This window comes from Balaenoptera musculus, chromosome 6, assembly GCF_009873245.2.
Source record: "Balaenoptera musculus isolate JJ_BM4_2016_0621 chromosome 6, mBalMus1.pri.v3, whole genome shotgun sequence".
NCBI classification, from domain to species: domain Eukaryota; kingdom Metazoa; phylum Chordata; class Mammalia; order Artiodactyla; family Balaenopteridae; genus Balaenoptera; species Balaenoptera musculus.
Window position 1 is genome coordinate 56557651 of NC_045790.1, and position 22492 is coordinate 56580142.

Below are 22492 nucleotides of genomic sequence, written 5' to 3' on the forward strand. Positions count from 1 at the left end.
TAATGATGATGTGTCTGTGTTAGCAGTACCATAAAACAAGTGACCTTCACGGGCAAAACTCTCTGTGGTTAAAATTAAAAAGACAAAGGAAAATTAGATCTGATTATTAATGTAATTAGTTGATGATCCAGTGGGGTGTCAGATCCATAAATGCTAGTTATTGACTGATGATAATGGAGCATTCAAATCTTCAAACTGGTGCTCAAGTCCTGCTCTCAGAAATAATGAGAGACCTGCTCCCTCCATCCTGCCTCCTTGCAAGGTGCTAATGCCGCATTCTGAATAATGATGTGCAAACCCAGCACACAGGCAGCGCTGCCGTTACTCCACATTAAATCCACTGTTTTGTTTTCTGCTGCTGTAGGTTCTGATTTTTTTTTTTGAAAATTGGGCATTTATGAAGTGCTGTCATGAATATGATGGGGAAAGAATATTATAATCAATCCTTCTTAAGAATTGCCAGATTTACAGTATGTTCATAAAACTCAAACAAAAAAAAATATGTTGAGTATAACCCACTATAGTGCTTAACATTTACATAGAATCTTTTTTTTTTTTTTAAATAACCACTTCGAGGCTTCTGTTGGTGCCTAAATCACATTTAAAGGTATAATTTGGCAACCATGTTGCTACTGGCTCCTTTAAACTAAAAACTTCAGTGTCTGATAAATAGAAATAGTTGTTCATATAGAGAGCAACCACTTTATAGGTACGTATACTTATTCAGGTGGATGACTTTAGTGGGCTGTTAAACTTGATCATATTCACTGTGAGATTATTCAATCATCATCCCCTTTGAGGATAAGCGATTTGCCCAAGAACATAGGTTACTAAATAGTAAAACAATGTTTTATTTCTGAAAATAAGGATTTGCTAAAGAGTTTAGCACTTGGCCATCATGGTACAACAAGGTTTAGACTGTTCTATTCCAATAAAACAATGTATGTACCTCATAACAAAGGGGATAGATCAAAGTATGGAATATTCTTTAGTCTTTATGGCTTATGTCATGGGATGCTTGGTGATACCTCTGTTAGGAAATAAAGGAAGACTACCTCTTGATCCTCCAAATGAGAAAGGAAAGTTGTAATTGGATGTCATCTTTGCCAGTTATTTTGGCTGTAAAATAGACAGAGGCAGTTCATTTCAAGAGTGAAGCAGTTGCCAGTTTGTAGTCACAGATTATAACTGTGGAAAATCTCTTTCTCCCTGCTTCTTCTGAGGTAATGGAGGACTCTGCTGAAAAAATTATGTCTACTTCTTGGAATTGAATGTTTCACTAATTTATAAAAGGAGACTCTTCATTTTAGGGGGAGCAAGGCTAAAGGGAATTCCTGAGTTTTGGGATTTAGTTTTATACAATGGAATCCTGTTGTATCCTGACGTGTTCACCTAAAATTGTAAAGGTCACTTTATATTCCCATGCTGTTAAATTGTTTTTGAAAATATGGTTACAAATTAAAGCACAATATTTCCTTATCTGTGGGAGCAATTCAGTTTCTGTATTATAAGATATTTAGCGTGTTTCCATTTTGCGGGGAGAGGGGCTGGTGTAAATAATATTGAAATGGATTATCAGAATACATAAATGTTTGTGTCAGCATATGTTGATATGTCCTTTTGAGAGATTTCCAGAAGTGAAATAAGTGGATGAAAGGGAGCAAATATCTTGTAGAGTTTGATGTGTGCTGGAAAATTGCTTTCCAATTTATACTACCACCAGCAATGAGTGAAGATGGCAATTTTATCACACCTGTTCATCACTATCAAAACAAAACAAAATATCACAAAAGGCTTGCTTTATTAAAAATGGTATTACTTGCTTTTTGCAAACAAATTCCCTCAAAGATAGATATAGACCAAGCTGTTCTCAGTAATTAAAATCTTTGTGTTAGACTCTTTCTTTAGGTCAGGAGAGAATCACTTTGAAAGTACATTTGGGGAGGCAGGAAACGGAAGCTGTGTCCACTGATAGACAAGCCCTTGAAACCTGGAAAAATCAGGAGAGCATTGGTTATGCAATAAGCCCATAAAAGAGAAAGATAAGTATTAAATAGAAAATGAGAGAACACTGAAGATAATATTTACCTCTGTTGTATGTTTGTGTATAGCTGCAATCTAACTTTGGAAATTACCAATTGCGTTAGTTTTCTAGAGCTGTCATAACAGCATATCTATTGAACTTGCTCCTGAAATTGGGTCATATATCAGTAGGGAAATGAAAATGAAGTGAAAATTTTCTCCGAGATAGGCTGAAAAATTAAGTCATTTTAAGGACCTAACATTTAAATAAGGTAATGAGGAGTAACTCTGCCCCTATCCTTATGATCTTCTGACAGTTTTGACAGGGAAAAACGACGTAGCCTGGAGAAAGTCTTCCATGATAAGCTCTATGGCTTATGCTTACAAACTTACTATGTGTCACATGGAAATGGATACATCCAATTGTGACCATAAATGACATAAAGTTATTCCGTACTTCACAATATGAATAAGGTATGGAAAAAAATTAAATGTAGCTTTTAAATACATGCACTGTCTCATGCATACATTAACAACTATTTACTTGGTACCGCTAAAGAAATAGACAGGGATAAGAAATGGTATAAAATACTGACTTTGTATCTGAAAATTAGCTATATACATTATATAGTCAAATTTATTAGATACTAATAGTTAATAAAAGTGGGAGCAATAACAAAATCTCTGAAGTATTCATATTGGGTATAAGGGGCATACATCACTGTGTTGCTTATTTATTTTGGAGTAAAGTAGTGTTTCGGCTCTGGTGAAGTAACTGTTGGCTTAGATATACTTTGGTAGGAACACCTCTTGTGCTCAAAACATAGGCAGGACATGTAGGTCCTGTGACATTTCATTGCTATGCATTTTGACCATTTCTAAGTTTGCTCTAAATATAGGCTTCTCTTTTGAATCACAAAAGTAAAAACATAAACTCTCCTATTCTTTTCCTCCTCCTTTCGCCAATGCATCGCTTTTAGCTGTCCAAATTCACCTGTAATTAATGAATAGTTTTAGGGAATTTCCTCCTGAGACTTTTGGCTTTTGCAGAGAAGATCCTTGAGGGCAGTTTACAAATTAAAACATGGTATGTTTTTTAGTTTGTAAATACCACTAAATCAAAATTAAAAAAAATTATAGTTTACAGGTTAAATACTCTTAGCACCATGCTAATAATAAGATACTCTCAAATGAGCAAAATGAGACCAATGCAGAATTACACTTTAGTTTACCTTGAATAGTGACAAACTGTTATCAAAGTTTAGTTTTAGTCCAAGTCACTGCATGTATTGTTTCTTTATGTAAATATTCAATAGCCATATATCTTAGATTTGCTTAAAGAAGGTTAGTTGTTATTTTTATGTAAATTAAAAAATAGAACAGTAATATTCAACCACCTTATTTTTTATTTTGGTTGTTAACTATTGAATTATGGTGTATCATCCAATTTCTAATAATAAGGCAAATAACCTATCTCTTAATCAAACTGAATTATATCAAGCAGCATAATATATGGCCTTAAATTTAGTGTTCTTTAAGAGAAAAAAACTGAAAAATGATAATCCACCACAATATTCTCTGACCTTGAAAAACATTTGAGAAAAGGAGTGAGAATACGGTTACCTATAGGGTTCAGATTGAGGCAGTGTAAAAAACTTTGTGACTAGTACCTGATCAACCTGAATTTAATGCATGGCTTCATTAAGTACTAAGTGAGCAGTGTTTAAGTAGGACTCTTGACCAGGGTTAGTACTCTTTTTCCTGAAGATTCACTCTACATAAATGATGTGATCTCGTAATTTGGGAGGGTTTGTGAAGAGCTGAGGTAGCAGGAAACTCCCATATCCCCTGTTAATTCAGACAGGTTTTCTCAACCTAAGCACATGATTGATATTTTAAGCTGAAAAATTTTTTCTTGTGGAGGCCTGTCCTGTGAATTGGCGGCTGTTTAGCAACATCCCTGGCCTCTACCCACTATATGCCTATAGCACCCTACACCGAGCTGTGACAAAAAATGTCTCCATGGATTACCAAATGTTCCGGGCCATGGGAGTGGAGGGAGGAAATTAGCCCTGGGAGAAAATGCCTGAGTTAAAACAGTTAAATGATGTCAATGAAATGATGATACACCACCTCCCCTTCACCACCATCAGCAGATCTAAAAAACAGCTGCTCGTCCAAACATAGTTTTCCAAATATATTGTCTATCAGGTTTGATATTTAGAATTTTCCTTATTGAGTCTATAGGTGTTTTATTCTTGTCTTTTCTATTCTTCCTTTTTTTTTTTTCATTTTCTCATCTCAAGTCTTTTTTTTCCCGTCCTAATTCTAGCCTATGCTAAGTTCAATTAAACCACTATTTTAAAGTATGTCTCCTCCCTTTCCTCCTGCAACTTATTTCCATTTATAGGAGTATATGTTCCTGTCAGAAAAATCAGAGCAAACACCCATAATCCTATCTTTAAAACCCCAATTATTCCTACTGGCCAGAGAAATGGAGATTTTAAAATTTGGGGATTGTTTTTTCTGTGAATCCAGCCCTGACTTTGTTGATGCCATGTTTTTCTGTGATAAATTCATTATAGTCTGGCTGTAATGCTGACTCTCCAGAGTTTCATACTTTCTCTTCACCCTGTGCTTCTACTCCCATGGGTGTTAGACAACTGGGTTCTTGCTTGGCTGGTGAAAACTTTAAGTGCCTCCCTGTCATTTACCAAGATTTTCTGTTCCTCTAGTCATTCCAGACCATAAGTAAAACACAGAACATAGAATGATAGCTATTAAATACCACTTAAAATACCTCATTCCCCTGCAAAAACAAAACAAAACAAAAAAAGACAAAAAAAAAATGCCACTTTTACTTTGATTTCTCTGAATTTCTTTCATGAATAAAGTTTCATGTTTTTTTATGTGTTTCTCAATTATTTTGCACTTAATTATAATTGTGTGGATATAAATATAATTGTACTAAAATAGAAGAAATATTGGGCTGGCCAAAATGTCCGTTTGGGTTTTTCTGTAGCATGGTACCAAAAACCCAAATGAACTTTTTGGCCAACCCGTTACAAACTTTTTTCATACTGAGAGATGAATAGACTAGAAAGCATGAGTTAAAATATTTTTTAGATATTTAAATAATTTAATATATTTGAACTATTTTTACTTTTCAAACATTTTATAGTTTTTAATAGCTAATGTTTATTGGCCACTTTTATGCCCTAGGAAGGGTTCTAAGCAATTTATTTGTATTAACTCATTTAATCTTTACAACTTCATTATAAGTGATAAACTGAGGCTAAGATAAGTTTATGTACATTGTCTAAATCCAAACTGGTTAGTAATCCAAGGACCAAAGTTCAGCTCCCAAAAGTGTGAAATTCTAGTTTGGGCCATAAAATTTAAAAGATAGCCTAAATTTGTGTGTGTGTGTGTGTATTTTTTTAAGCAACAAAATTCTGTCACTAAACATTACCTTATGTAGACCTTTCAAGTGAGAGAGGAAAAGTGTGTGCCAATGTGTATGTGTTTGTGTACGCACTTGTACACGGCTACTTGGCTTGAATAATGGCTGAAGGAATGTTATAGGCAACGTAGAGTCTTGGTTTCTTCCCATAGCCCAGAAGTTCCTGAGGCATTACCATATAAAAATGAGAACTTTGTAATTCAGAGTTTGAATCCAGTTTACTGGATTACCACTCCGGTGCCTTCTAGAACTAAATTCATTTAGGTTAGTGATCTTTACATATGGAAGAAAACATTATATTTATTTCTATTTTATAGGTGCTATTTATTATTCATGGTTAAATTTTTATCCCAACATACTGGTAGAGATCACAAAGGAAGGTTGTTTCTCTGGTTTTTTTTCCCCACATCTGGAAATTTCAGGCAGATAGAATGTCAAAAACCATGAATGAAGTGGTTCTTTCATTCTGCATTTAATTGAAGTCCTTGTAATTAGTATTATCACATTTGCAATGAGGGTTCTTAGATTTAGATCTGTCCTTTTATGTGGGTGGGTCTCTGGACATATTTGGAAATGTGTCACTGCATCTAATAGAATAATAAAATAGAAATGATGGAAATATTGGGCTTTAGCACAGCAATATGTGATTCTGTTTCCTCTTTTGATTTCTAAAATACTCAAGTTCATTTGAACATATTTACATCTATTATCTGCACATATTTTAGTCTCACTATCTGAAAGTTTGAAACATTATTACTGTGAAAATTATTCTCTGTTAACTTTAATTGGTGCGCTGATGCCACTTTTTGATCAACAAATATTCTAATGCTTTTATTATTATAAAACCTGTTTAACCTGCCTCTTCATCTTCCTGTTTTGAACATAGTAATTCATTTAGGATTTTTGAAAAGTGGTGTCTGAATTTTTGCCTAAAATTGACTTTTATGTATCAGAAGCTAAATTTGCTTCTATATTTCTTTCTGGGAAAAAAAATTATTTTAAGACATAAAGGAATAGAGCTCCTTTGGAGATTCAGATTGAGAGATATATCAGAGTATTTATCTCCAGTCCTTTTTTTCTTAATGAACTTCATCTAAAAAAGACAAAAGATAGACCATCTTTTTGAAGTTAATGGGCAGATACCCATTTTGAGCAATGGTTGAGGTTTAAACCATGTGTTGTTTTATGTATTGGTATTTCTCAATCTGTTTGTAATACTAAGTATATTAACAAAAAAATATATATTTTTTTACAATAGGTTCCTATCCTGAGACCACAGCAGGATGTGCCTTGGACAAAGGTATGCACATTTAAAATATATTTCACATTTTCTTCATGAGTAAAGTATAAAAATGTTATAATAATTACATTATTGTCTCAGGCTTAGATATATAGAATTATAATACATGTTTATGTATATGATATATACTCTTTCATCTGGCAAAATATGATTCTAGTGATAAAGTATCAAAATAAAATATCTGATTATTAAATACATAGCATTGCCTGGCCACAGAATGCCTTAATCCACACAACCTATATTCAAAGGACTATTGTCGCTAATGCTTTTGCAAGTAAAACAGTGGAACTATTCTAAGGCTGATGGAAGGTATTTAACATTGTCTTTAATGATGAGTAAATGAGTAAATTACTGAAATAGGATATAGGTCAGTTAAATTACCAGTCAAGAACTACCTAAGAGTGTCTAGGTTTTGGTGAATCAAATGGTGAAATTAGTTTAAAATTACAAATCAGTGTGAAAACAGGAAGCAAACAGGAAAATAAACACACACACACAGCTAAATAAGAAGTATATAAATGTGCTACATGAAAGATAAGGCGGCCAGTATAAGGCTGATACAGGATGCCTATGCTTTCCTACCATGGGTAAAACTGATAGCTAGTGGGAACCTGCTCTGTAGCACAGCGAGCTCAGCTAGGTGCTCTGTGATCACCTAGATGTGTGGGATGGGCGGAGAGTGGGAGGGAGGGGATGTATGTATACGTATAGCTGATTCACTTCATTGTACAGCAGAAACTAACACAACATTGTAAAGCAACTATACTCCAATTAAAAAAAAAAATGGAACAAAGAACATTATAAAGATCAAGAACTGTAATAGCCTTGAATTCTAAGAGGGAGCTGAAAAGAAAGTGTATATAATGAATAAAAAGTACTTGGTGGGAGCTCTGAGTTAACACCAAAGGAACTAAGATTGTCAGGGGCTATAGTGGACAAAGGCGAAGACAGATGAAAGTGAAAATGAAACTCACAAATAGGAGCTATTAAAACCAGTCCTTCACTATGGAGAAAGCATGAGAAGACTTGCTTGAATTAATACGTGAGGAATTTAAGTGATAAAGTATTGATAGAAGGTTTGATGTTGTTTATTTAGAGGTTTTTAAGTATCAAATGGATTCACAAATGTCTGATTATAATTTCTCTAAAGCTTCTCTAGATCATTTACTCTACCTGGGGGTCCTTCCAACCCCACACAGAAACTGGCAAGGCAGTTCTTTTTATTTTTCTGCGTGATAAAGTAATTTTATATTGAAAGAAAAGTTGGAAGTTGGTTTGTGGTTATAAGAAAAATGTGGCTATATACGCTAACATGAATAATAATTGATGTCTGTATGCATAGTTTTGGGGGAAATTCACTTATATACACATTTATATTTTAAATTTGGCTCTAAATATATGGTATGTGTTCCACATTACCCTTATATGAAAGAATAAGCTATTCATCTGCATATATGGATAATTTTCTGAGATTTTAACATTGAAACACACTTAGTTTTTTTCTTGACTCTTTTTCATATGTTTTTCCTCTTAGTCATTTTCAGTCCCTATTCAGAGATGGGTATGACTTTAGAATATCCAAGGAAAATATGCCAGCCGATGTACTCTGCCAGACAGGGAATGAATGTCTCCAGGCACAAATCTCTGTTGTGTCAAGGCTTTGGCATGACATTTGGCAGCGAACTAAATCAAACATAGCACAATGCAAATAATCTCGGTTTCCCATAGATGTACAGCCTCAACCTCGAGCCTGCTGTTAGTCATTTCTACTCTTTCCCCTGATATTCCAGGGAGCAACATTTCTGGTAATGAACTGAAAACTGGGGCATTTCCTAGGTGTTCTCATAGTGTGAGGAAATGGGAGGATCGTGGCTTTGAACTTGGACCTTCCTGAGTTTGAAATGCCACTCTGTCATTTACTAGCTGTGGAATTCTGGGAAGGTTACTTCAGATATAAAATGAATTTAGTAATAATTATCATAGGGATTGTGTGGCTATTAAGATGACTTAACTGTCCTAAAGCACCTCTTATACATGCTACATAATAGACATTTAATAAATGTCCTTTACTCCTTCCCATTTCTGTAATGAGTTCAGTTTTGTGTTAAATTTGTAAATAACCAGCTCGATCATTCTGTGAATAGAAGAGATGATTCTACATGTGTAAGCTTGAGGTCATGTAAGCATTTACAGTATAATATTTGTCTTTATCTTTGTGCACTCTTTTTGGTGAAGGAAGTGTTGTGAACTTCTTGATCATTTTTTAGTATCAGTTCTTTTTTTTTTAAAAGATTGCATTTGAGGGAGTTCCGTGGCAGTCTAGAGTTTGACTTCAGTGCTTTCAATACTGGGGCCTGGGTTCCACCCCTGGTTAGAGAACTAAGATCCCATAAGCCATGCAGCGGGGCCAAAAACAAAAACAAAAAAACGAAGATTGCATTTGATACAAAGGGTCTTTATGTTGTACAAGAGCAGGTTGCATGTCTTTGATTTAATTTTAGGCCTTGTTAGTGTGCTCAAGGATGAAAAACCACATTGTAAAATGTAGATGGGGACTTAGAAAAATTGCATTTCCATAGCACACTCAAACTATTTTAGTTTAATAGTTCACTTCAGCTCCCTTATTAAGAAATGACTGTGTGTCATATACTGTGTTAGGGGCTAAGGGTGCAAAGAAGAAAGAGATAGAGGTTCTCTGCCTTCAGGGGAATTATAATCTTAGAAGGAAGGAGACTTGGAAACATGTCATTTTAAAATGATGTGTGTAACATAATATAGGCGTGAGGTGCCAATGCGGGGGCCCTGTGGAAAAATCATTCCAATCAGTCTGGCTCCCTGGAGGGTTTGACACTCAGGTATCTTGAAAGGTGATGATAAATTGGTTGGTTATCAGTTGAATGTAGAAGCATAAGGAATATGAAGATGTCAAGAAGAAAGGCAGGAAAATCAGTTAGGAATCTGTTGTCTGAACTAAAAGGAGATGGTGGTAATAAAGGTATAGACTTGGAATTGGGAAGTGAAATCCTCCCACTTTGTTCTTGAAAGTAGAGATTTAAGATATATTTGAAGGTTATTTTTATAGGAGTAAGATGTTTATCATAGTGTTATTTATAACATGATAATAGGAACCAAATTAACTATTAAATCATAGGGAAACTGTCAAATAAATATTAATACTTAAGACATTTTACAGCTTCTAAAATTCATTATTTTGAAGATTATTTAAGGAGGCTGTGTTCTTAAAAATCAGGCCAAACTCTGAAACAGTATTATAAGACAATGCCTCTTTTATACATGTGCTTTTATACACATATTTATATAAAACACAGAAACACAGAGATACTCAAATGATTATATATATGATGTGCTTTTGTTAGGGGATAGGGTTCAAGGAAAGCACACAGAAAAAGACTGGAAAGAAACACATCCAGCATGATTAATGGTGATTATTTCTATGTGGTAGGTATGTGTGTGACTTTTATTTTTCTTGAAATTTTATGTTTTATATAATGAACATGTTGAACACATTCTATGTGACTCCCATGAGTTCTGCGTTTGTGTAATTCCCTCCCATTGAGTGTGGGCAGAACCTCTGACTTTCTTCTAACCATTGAAATATGGAGAAGGGGACAGTATACCACTCCTGTGATTATGTTATATGACAACGGTGATGAGGTGACAGTCCCACGTGTACATTACATTATATAAGAATACATTTTGTTAGAAGACTGGCTCTTGCTCTCCTGCTGGCCTTGAAATAAGCTGCCATGGTGGGAGAGGGTCTAAGGAGAGGGCAACATGGCAAGAAACTGAAAGCCTCTAGAGCTGACAGTGGCCTCTGGCTGGCAGCCAGCAAGAAGTCAAGGATGCAGTTCCTACAGTCATGAGATAAATTCTGCCAACAACCTGTATATATGCGTGTTATATAAAATATATATCTGCCTCCAGTTCCTGGCTCAGAACTCCTAAAACTGCTGTAATTTCCTAAGAGCACTAGGAGTATCTTTTGTTCTAATATTTGGTCTTTGACCCCAGTTCCTGATGCAGAGGTCCTAAAATCCTTTGGAATTTCCTGGGAGACAGGAGTGTTTTTTGTTCTAGTGAAGTGACTCTTGGTGGGATCCGAGATGGCTTCATGATGGGGGCTGGTCACCAAAAAGACCAAGCCTCGATTAGAAGCTTAGAACTTTCAGTCTCTCCTCCCATTTTTCAAGAAGGGGGAGAGAGGCTAGAGATTGAGTTATGATTGATCATACCTATATGATGAAGGCTCCAAAAAATCCCCCAAATAAAGTGTTTGGAGAGCTTATGGGCTGGTGAATACATCCACATGCTGGGACGGTGACACACCCCAACTCCATGGGGACAGAGGCTCCTGCCCTCAGGACTCTTTCAGACCTCACTGTATATATCTCTTCATCTTGCTGTTCATTCACACCCTTTAATATACTTGTAATAAACCAGTAATCTATAAGTAAACTGCTTTCCTGAGTTCTATGTGCCACTCTAGCAAGTTAATCAAACCCAAGGATGAGGGTCACGGGAGCCAGTTGGTTGGAAGCACGGGTAACAACTTGGACTTGAGATTGGCATCTCAAGTGTATGTGGGGAGGAGGACATTCTTATGAAACTGAGCCCTTAGTCTATAGGATCTTTGCTAAGCTAACTCTGTGCATAGGTCCAAGTCATGCCTGGACCTATGCACAGAAACTGCGAGATAATAAATGCGTGTTTTGAGCTGCTAAATTTGTGGTAATTTGTCATACAGCAGAGGAAACTAATTGCTACAGACTCAGTTGTGTCCTCTCCAAATTCATATGTTGAAGATCTCACCCCCAATGTGACTGTATTTAGAGATAGGGCTTTTAGGAGGTAATTAAGGTTCTATGACCTGAGGGTGGGGTCTTGACCCAATAGTATTGGTGGTCTTAGAAGAAGAAATCCCACCCCTCTCCCACCCTTTGTACGCACACAAAGAAGTCCTGTGAGCACAGAGTAAGATGGTGGTTGCCTACAAGCCAAGAGAAGAGAACTCAGAGTGACACCTACCTTTCCTCTCTGCATCCCTGCCAACATTTGGTGTTGTCACTGTTTTTATTTTAGTCATAGGTGTGCAGCAATATCTCATAGTAGTATTAATTTTCATTTCTCTAATTGCTAATGAGTTTGAACATCTTTTCATGTGCTTATGTGGCATCTATATATCCTTTCAATGAAATACCTGTTCATGTGGTTTTCCTGGCTCATAAATGGGGTGCTGCTTTTAAACAGTTGAGGTTTAAGAGTTCTTATGGTTAGTGTGTTGAGTAATAAGTGTATGATGGCTGAGAGGAGATGGTAGAGAAGATGAAGAGGTATTATTTAGAAGTCCAGATAGGGAAACAGCCAGAAAGTAGTTTTATGTATAAGTCAGAAGCCCTGGTGAAATGTCAAGAATAGAAATAGATTATAAGGATGTTATAGTCAAAGATATGGGAGTAGGTCTTGGAGGACAACAACTTCAAGCTCTTGTGTTTTCCTGAAACACAGACTGTCCCTTACGCTCAAAAATTTCACTGTATGTTAATAAAGAAAGGCACTTCCATGCCCTGGACTTGAAATTTTATATAAAACACTGTTTTCTCATTTACCATAGACCTTCAGTACTACTAGTATTTGAGTGATTTCAATAAGATCTATGAATTTTCTTCAGTGGAAAAGTTAAATTTATGTTTGGTGTGTGGCAAAGGCAGGGAGGGATACAGGAAAGGCTTGGTAGGGCTACAATCTGGAACTCACGTTACCCATAGAAGTAGGGTAGATATTTTGTAAGGAGATCTTTCTCAAGACACTGTAAGAAATTTCAGTTCAGAGGGCAAATCCATTATCTGGGAAGGCTGTTGATACAGCCATGGCAGTTCATTAAAGCAGTAAATATAGGCACTTTAACATGAACAAATATACAACATCAGGTGGGAGGAGAAGAAAAGACAGCAATATCTTAAAGTGTAGAAAGACTAGAGCATGTTTGTCTATAGAGGTATCCATTGGCAAGGTAACAATTCATTTGAGAGAGAAATTGATGGTTCAAAGATATCTACCTCATCTTCTGATCTTTCTGCAAAATTTAAAATATGGTACTGGTACAAACCAAACAGAAGTCCACTCAAGGGAACAGGGACCAAGAGGCTCCCCTACTGTACTAACACTAACCCTATAGTTGCTGGGTTTTGGGGACTCCTGGAGGGGAGGCCAAGTCTGCAAAGACAGTGGGAGAAAGGGGGTTTGAATCAGTGCCTATTTACCAACTCTATATAAGTACTTTGATATTTTAATAACCAGCGTAGCCAATACCAATACCAAATTGGCCAAATACTAGCATGGACCATATGTCTATTACTAGTGCGTCTCAGTGGAACTGGCTAGGAATAGAATGACTAAGCAGAGTCAACAGGCCTGCTTGGTCACAGATAAAAATTGGGAGAACAATAAGGACCTACTGTATAGCAAAGGAAATATACTCAATATCTTCTAATAAACTACAATGGAAAGGAATCTGAAAAAAATATGTTTATATATACACACACACATGCACATACACACACATATATATGTATGTATAACTGAATCACTTTGCTGTACACCTGAAACTAATAGAACATTGTAAATCAACTATACTTCAATTAAAAAAAAAAAATCGGGAGAAGGATTATTTTTGACAAGTATGTTACTGTTGAGATTAACAAAATTGTTTTGGTAGAAGAGTCTGAAATACTGAAGATATAAATATCTATCTTTCTATCTGTATTTTTTTTCATTAAACACTACCTGCTGTCCTCTGGCAAACCCACTTTCCTACTGGACGATGTCATTGCTACCTTAATCGCAGTTGGAGACCCCATAGCATTTCAGTCCCTTTTTGTTGTTAAAATGTCTTATTTTTGTTGTTATGCAATTGTTTTGGTTATCTGAAAGTTTCAACCTAATATTTGATTCAGAGATCTTCCCCTTGCCTGGGCACAGGCTAGACTTGATGTCCTTTTGGTTCTGTATGTTTTAGGGGTTGTGGGTAGTGGTGGGGGTGAGTGGCAATGAAGGAATAGGGAAAGGGTGCCAGAGCACCCTGCTCTCTCAAATCCCTTCCTCCTTCCCTGTTGTTATTTGTTTGGGTTGGGGCAGAGGAGGGAGGAAGAATTGAATATTTCCATGTGTGACTACGCTTGGCAAGGGGCTATCCACCCTCTTTTGGTTGTCACTGTTGCTGTGTTTCTGGCATTCAGTGCTTTCTGCAAACCTGGAGCTCACATGCTCCCAAATAATGCTTTTGGTGGTTCTCCAAGGTACCTCTTAAGAGCACTCCGATACAGTTGCCTAGTGTGTCAGACCTGGCTGAGATTTGGTCTCTTTCTACCTCTCCTCACCCCTCATCAGCCTCCATCATACATAGATGGTCACATTACAGACCACCTGTGAGAACATACCTGGTTCCCTGTTGCTCTCAGATAAGAATTGCCTTAAACTAAAAGTAAACATTAACACAGAAATTAATTCTGTGGAAGTAAAAGTGCCTACATTGAATAATATCTGTTTTCTTATAATAAAATAAATGGTGTTGTCTTCTTTCAATAGGAAAAATTAAGTCTGATATGGGAGAGTGTGATATATTGAGATACACACTCACCCCCCCCCACACCCCTATATATATATATATATATGGAGGAAGAGAGAGAGAGATAGGTAGATAGATGTAGATATATACCATATTTACTCTTGAGATATGAGAGCTGAGTAGTTCAAATACAGCCTGAGGATATTAGGCTGTGTTTGTAATGCACCCAGTCAGGATTATTTGGTGACTTTTCCCCAGCAGTGCCAGATGTTCACCAGAGGAAGAGTGCTATTAAAATCATCCAGGAAATGGCTTCACATGGACTACAGACTGTGTTAGGAGGGAAGTGAAACCAAAGTAATGATGATGATGGTCTTGTGGAAAACAGAGAAGTCAGGATTCTCGGTTATGATGAGTGGGATGGTCAAGTGTATATACATGTTTTTGGAAGGATAGATTACCATCTATATCCTATGTAGTTTTTATAAAAATTCTACAAGGTAGGACTATCCGTGTTTAGATGGGGAAATTGAGTTATAAAGTTTGGCAGGTGAATTCAGTTTTGACCGATTCTAAATCCCATATTCTTTCTATGAAATGATAATGGTTAATATCGAAAAAGGGAATGGGATTGGGATATAAGTTGGTTATGATTAAAGAGTAAATAATTATTTTATAATACATCATTGCTCTTAATTTCCAACTCCTTTAACTTTTGCTGAAATTGTCTTCCTTACTGAGAAAAATAACTGACAAAACCCCACAAAATCTATATAAAAATATCTTTTTTCAAGTGCATAAAGTTTGTGTTTTCAGTTGCTTATGAAAGACTTACTTAGCCTAGAAGCTGCTGTGTTAAAAATCAAAGGATATCAAATTTATACTTACCTACATATTTTGTTTTATCTTAAAATTTAAATAGTTTTATGTGCACATAGCAGAGCTACCATTTGCATGAAACTTAACTAAAAAGTAAATATTAAATGTTTTCAAATAGAATATAAAGTTGTAACCACTTGGTTTTCTTTGCTCTTTTACTTTTTCTATTATGAATAAGTGCTAAGGAAATGATCATAAAGGGAATTCCAGTAAACTGCCCTGTCTTTATTATATTGTCTGAATTCCTATGAAGTTTGCTGATACACTAACTAGACTATCCAAGTGAAAATAATTCTGTAATAAACATTTTTTCCAGAGCTTTGAAGAAAACAGTGATTCTGTAATGGTGTTTTATGAAACACATTCTTATAGAAATGCCCCAGATAAGATGGATTCCATGGAAAAAGGAATTTGAGAAACACTATTTACCATGCTCCTATATACCACATCACCCTATGGGAGGTTTAGCATGTTTATCAGCATGATAAAGACATTGAAAATTTCTGCAGTGAGAAGTTAATAATTTTGTGCTATAAAAGCTTGGGGCCAATATAGCCACATAGGAGGCAGTATTTTGTAATGCTTAAGAGTGTGCCTCTGGAGTCAGATTGGGTTTGATCCCCTGCTCTACTATTTGTTTTTATAATTGAGGTAAAATTCGCATAATATAAAATTAACCATTTAACATGAACAATTCAGTGGCATTTAGTACATTAGCAATCTATTCACAACATCTGTCTAGTTCCAAAACATTTTTTTTAAACATCTTTATTGAAGTATAATTGCTTTACAATGGTGTGTTAGTTTCTGCTTTATAACAAAGTGAATCAGTTATACATATACATATGTTCCCATATCTCTTCCCTCTTGCATCTCCCTCGCTCTCACCCTCCCTATCCCACCCCTCTAGGTGGTCACAAAGCACCCAGCTGATCTCCCTGTGCTATGCGGCTGCTTCCCACTAGCTATCTATTTTACATTTGGTAGTGTATATATGTCCATGACACTCTCTCACCCTGTCACATCTCACCCCACCGCCTCCCCATATCCTCAAGTCCATTCTCTAGTAGGTCTGTGTCTTTATTCCCGTCTTGCCACTATGATCTTCATGGCCTTTTTTTTTTTTTTTCCTTAGATTCCGTATATATGTGTTAGCATACTGTATTTGTTTTTCTCTTTCTGACTTACTTCACTCTGTATGACAGACTCTAACTCCATCCACCTCATTACAAATACCTCCATTTCATTTGTTTTTATGGCTGAGTAATATTCCATTGTATATATGTGCCACATCTTCTTTATCCATTCATCCGATGATGGACACTTAGGTTGCTTCCATGTCCAAAACATTTTTATCACCCCAAAAGGAACTCTGTACCCTTTGAGTAGTTGTTCCCCATTCCTCCTTCTCCCACCTGCTCCATGATGACAAATTGTATGGATTTTTTTTATTTACCCTCCTTGAGAATCAGTTTTCCTCTTTATTCCTATAAACACAGGAACGGCTTTCACCTTATATGGTGGTTCTAAGTAGTCAGTAAAGTAACCCTTACACTGCACGTAGAACACTGTATGTATTAAATACATGTTAAATAAAATGTTAAACTTATTTGATTCTATTCAGCATCCAAGGGAACAAGTGGTAAAAAAGCACTCTCCAAGAAATGCTGATACAAGTCAGCAGAACAGGAAAAGACTGAGAGAAGCTGTAGACCTTGGATTACTTAGATCTCACTGATAACCTGGTGCTCCAGAAAACTGACAATGAGCACCCATGCTATCTCTCTTTACATATAATGGTTTAGAGGTAGAAGTTAGGGTAGAGAGCTGTTGAGGGGAAGAGGGAATTTCCCAGGAACCCCTGATCTGAAAATAAGAGGAATATAGAGGGATTTCTGAGAGGGAATCCTTTTCTTCAAGAAATGAATGAAGGAGATGAAACAGCTAACAGCAGCTCTAACCTAGGCCTAATTATTTTCCAGTTAATACCATAAGTGTTCATGATGATGAGATTTTTTAAAGTGTCAATGGCATGAAAAAACAATGTATAAAAATATAATATAAAATTACATTTAAGTGTATATTTATATATTCAAATAAATGTAAATTTAATTATAGTTATAGTTGTATATAATGGAATCATATTCTACAGTCACCATATAGCTCCAGAAGAATTTTCACCAAAATGAGAGCAGTAATTGCCACACACTGTATCAGAACTTCAGGTGTTTTTCATTTGCTTCTGTATTCTTTTCTGTAATTGTTGAAATTTTCTACATGACTATATGCTATCTTATAAACAGAAACAAAATAATAAATTTGTATCTACTCGATAATAGTCACATTACAACCTTACTTTGTTTTGATATTTTTACCCAATTTGTCTTGATAGTTGCTGGGAGAGCAAACCCTTCAAAAAATGTACCAAAATGTTTCAGAACCTGAAATAGGTTGGCTTGCTTTCAGGACCCTACAGAAGAAAGAATGAAAGAATCTGTGGAGTCCTCCTTTTTCCCCATAAGTACAAGGTACCTATGGACCCTGATAACATACAGCAAACTGGAGCTGTCAATTCTTCCTTCCCCTTTTTAGTATAGTCTATCCAAGTTTTCCCCCAATTATTTCCCCCTAAAACAGGATTATACTGTTAATTTCTAATTTGTTTACAAATTCCACAAAAGATAACATACTCAGTGATTTTTAAAGGGGAAAGTGTTTATCACTTTTTGCTACACAGTAAAGTTTAGCTTCCTGTTCCTGATCTTCTGCAGTCTGTACTTTTCTTCATTTGCCTCCTGGACCAGAGTGTAAGCTCTTGTAGTTATTCTCAAACTTGCGTATCTTCATAAAAATCATCTGGGGACCTTGTTTAACATGAAGATTCTTCGATTCCACCCCAAACTTTATTATTCTTTACGTATAGAATGAGGTTTGGCCATTTCTAGATTATACTAAGGCGTATGATTCATGGATTACACTGGGAGGTTTATAGCCCTCAATGTTTAATCTGTTCTCAAACCTGTGATTTAAAAAAAAAAAACAAAAATTTCTTAGAATCATTTTACTTATGAAAGTTATCTGTAATTCTATTTAGCTCCTCTCCTTGAAAATGTGTTTGATGATTCAGGTAGAACATGACAGTTTATGCGTCATCGAAATCACATGGACCATCCCCAAATGTAGAAACAATCGAACAGTCTACTTTACATTCTACTTCTTTATAGAATGGATACAGTCCAACTGCTCATGACATGTGGAAGAATAAAATCTTCCAGTTATATTTTGTGATTAGGTTAATGTGATTTCACCAGACAGTCTTGTTTGCAATAAATTAGTATTTAGTACATAGTATGCAATAGCAATGTAATGATATTTAATTTATACAACATATGTAGTTGAGGTTTTTTTCTTTAAACTGTCTCAGATGTACTAACATATTTTCCCCCAAACATCCCTGAGAAGCAGGCAATAACTGCTATTTATCACCTTTTGCAGATAGATTGAATCACTGAGCTATTAAGTAACTTGAAGAGTCACAGAGTCAGTGACTAAGTCAGAACAGACACTTCATCTGCTAGTTCCTTGTTCAGTAATTTTCTTAACAAATGCTGTTGTATATATTTCCTCCTATAAGAATTTACAAATAATTCAGTTTTCTGGGAGATTCTTTATCATGGGGAGTGTGAGAATTTGTACCCTTTGGAAAGTCAAAGACTGGAAGTGAGAAATCATATTAAAGACAGTTCTTACTTTTCAAAAATAACTTTATCCTTCGATTTTCCTTTTCACTATTTCTATTTCATGGAAAACCTACTCCATTCATTCATTCAGTAAGGTAACATTTACTGAGCATATTTAATGTCTAGTGCTCTGCAAATAAATAGGACATAATCCTTATTCTCAGTTTGTGCAGTCTGATAAGGAAACAGAAAGACAGAAATGGTATCATGTGATAACAGCTATATTAATAACAGCTATATTAGAGCTAGGTGTTATGTGCAAAGGGGCTTATAGGAAGAATCCCTGAGTCTGTCTGAGGGAGTTGGGGAAGTCTTCTCAGAAATTAGAAAATTTGAGCTGGGTTTTGAAGGAAGGGGGCTAAGAATTTACAAAGATTCAAGGTAAGGATAAGAGCATGGAAAGGTGAGGATAGAGGAAAACCCTAAACATAAGTCCTAGCCCATCCGAGATATAAATAGAGATGCCTGGATTTAAAATTTAGAGGCCTAATAAGTACACCTGTAATTTGTGGAGGGCATTTTCACCACACTGGAATCCTCAGTTTTGGAGCCTTGGCATCCTTCACGGAGAACAATGTGGATCACACCCGGAAATGAGACCTTTAGTGAGACCCGTTAAACCATCATCATTCTGGCAGCCATGCTGATTTAGAAAATCAAACCTCTCTTTATAAAATGTATACAAGCAAACACAAAAGAGAGCTAGTGTTTTTAAATGGTAAAACTAAACAAAGGGAACGCTGACTTGCTAGGCTGGCCTTGTATGCTTCAGCCCGAAGGGCATTTTTGCAGCCAAGTAAGAAGCCCACAAAACAGTAGAAACACTGACAGATACTTAACTATACCAGCTCTGGTGGGTACAGCCATAATTCACTTCATAATACAAATTAATATGTTGTCCAGAGGGGTCCCTGCATTTGTGTTGAGTGTCTTTTGAAAAGTTCTCGTTCTGTGCTATGAAGCCACAAAGTAAAACTGGGTGATTGTCTCTGGAATAGATTCTGAACTGGGCCCCTTAATTACGATACTGATATCCTTGGGGAAGGCAAAATGGAAATGTCCTATAAAGTCTGGAAATATAAAATAATAAACCAAAGAGAAAAAACCAAACAATGAAACAAAGTTTATTATTACAGTCTGATATTTCTTCAGGCAAGGTCTACTTAAAAGCTGAGTATGCCAGAGGTGAAAGACGGCAGCTTGCTTTAATTTAAGTGGGGTTAGTTGTTAAGCAGGTTATAAGTACACTCTATATCTGCAAAATCATGTGGTGGGGCAAAGTTCAGCCATCCCAGTGATCTTGATGACCAAAATGTCCTACATGTTTTCTAATCTAATGCAAATGATTTCAATCTTAGGTAGCCACATTTCCAAATACCATTTAGAGCTTTAGTGACTTGTCCTAGAAAGGTCCTATAAAGCCATATTTAATGGGTTTTCTAAACAATGTAAAAAAGATTTCTCTAAATGTGTTATACAGCTTGTAATTTTAGCGTAAAAATCATTGTCCTCTGTCCCCACGACTGCTCCCTTCACCTAATGCAATTTTGAGGCTTCTTTACTGAAAATGTTGCAATGTCACTTTCTTCTCTCTGCATCTGAATGCTCCCAATCATGGTCTTAAGATTCCACGTGCAGAGCTGGAGTTCTGACAATTAGAAAAGCTCCATAGAATTTGGAAAATAATACTCAGAGAATCCTAAAAGGCACAATTTTCCACAGAAAATTAGGAAACAAAGATTGTTGTGTCAGCTTTTCCAATGTAAACTATAAAATCTTGAGTTCATTATAACCTCTGTGGTCCCTGATTTGCTCATCTCTAAAATGAAGGTCACAGACTGCCTCTTACGTCCTTTAATGTTGTTCCATGGCACCATTTAAGCCTGCTAATGAATTACTTAAATATTGAAGTCCACATTAAGCCTTACGGAAAAGCATAACTGGCAAGATTTTTCTCTCAGTTACTTGTGCTAATAGGGGCCAAAGTGGTATGGGTATTTTAAATTCACAGATAATCCCCAAACTTCAATTTAGCTAAGTGTTCCAACCTCCTCTCCTGGCAAACTATTTACAGGGGATTCAAACAATTAGCACACATTGGCATGAGATTTATTCTCCTTTGTAATTCCTGCCTTCCTTAATGCCTTCCTACCAGAATATTTTAATATCTAAATTTCCAAAAATAGAAATGAAGAATAAATCAAGAATAGCTGTTGCATAGTCTTCTAATGGTTATGTTGCAAAAATATTCCAACACTGTTATTATTCATAATAATTTATCAAGGGCTTATCTTATGCCAGGTGCTTTACAAGTCATTTAAATCTCATAATCACTTTGTTAGGTAGTATATTGGTTTCCTAGGTCTACCATAACCAGGTACCACAAACTGAGTGGCTTAAACAACAGAAATTTATTGTCTCACAGTTCTGGAGCTAGAAGTCTGAAATCAAGGTGTCAGCAGGGCTGGTTCCTTCTGAGGGCTGTGGTGGGGAATTAATTTCATGCCTTTTCCTTAGCTTCAGTTTTTTTTTTTTTTTTTTTCTTGGCAATTTTGGCACTCCTTGACTTGCAGATGTGTTATTCCAATCTCCGCCTTCATCCTCATGTGATGTTCTTTCTGGGTGTCTTTTTACGTGGTGTTCTTTTCATAAGGACATGAGTCATGTTGGATTAGGGGCCCATCCTAATTCAATATAACTTCATTTTGGCTTGATTATTTCTATAAAAGACCCTATTTCCAAATACAGTTACATTCTGAGGTACTGGGGTTTAATACTTTAATTTAATTCAATTCATTAGAGGTAGGTGGTACTCCCATTTTACAGATGGGTTAAGTAAGGTTACAATGTTGAGTTAATTTTCCTAAAGTCATAGAGCTAGTCAATGGCAGACCTGGGATTCACATCCACATTTGATGACTTCATTCATAATTTAGCTAATAATCTTGGTATTCAAAAAGAAAACAGGCTGTATCAGTGTCCCAGGACTAAGAATACTGAACATAAACTTTCTGGTAACTTTAGTGATGTAGAGGATTCAGCAACACTGACCAACATCGAGGTTTCATTGGTGGCACCAGGGCTATATCTGTTTGTCAAAACTGATCCTTCAGTTCTCCAAGCCTGGGCAGGGGTTTAAAAAAAGTCTGAATCTCAAGTCATCTTGAAGGAGCTCTATATACATAATAACCCTGAGAAGTTTTATATTCAAGTATGGGTGCAGGAGAGTGACAAAGATCATTCCACAGTTATATGAAGAGTTGCGTTAGAAGATCAAAATTAACCAGCTTCGTATTTCCAGTTCTTTTCCCCAATTATGCTTTAATGCTTTTAAACAATTGGTGTTTGTGAAACTGACTGGCTGCCCGTTAATCTGTCTCTGCCTTGAGCACCTCTATTTAGTATCCCATACAGAAATGAATAAGGCAGAATCTTGGGCCTTTGGAGGAAGCAGATGGGCTTCAGGATGGGAGGGAGGATCTAAATTTGGAAACTGAGGT

General features: G+C 36.0%; 1 protein-coding gene across 1 annotated transcript in view; it reads left to right on the top strand.

Moving 5' to 3' along the window:
• Positions 1-22492, top strand: part of PTPRD (protein tyrosine phosphatase receptor type D) — a 2174486-nt gene that overhangs the window by 786157 nt on the left and 1365837 nt on the right. The window contains exon 5 of the mRNA XM_036854271.1: positions 6744-6785. The gene's annotated coding sequence lies outside the window, so the exon portion shown is untranslated. The remainder of the gene's footprint in view (positions 1-6743; positions 6786-22492) is intronic.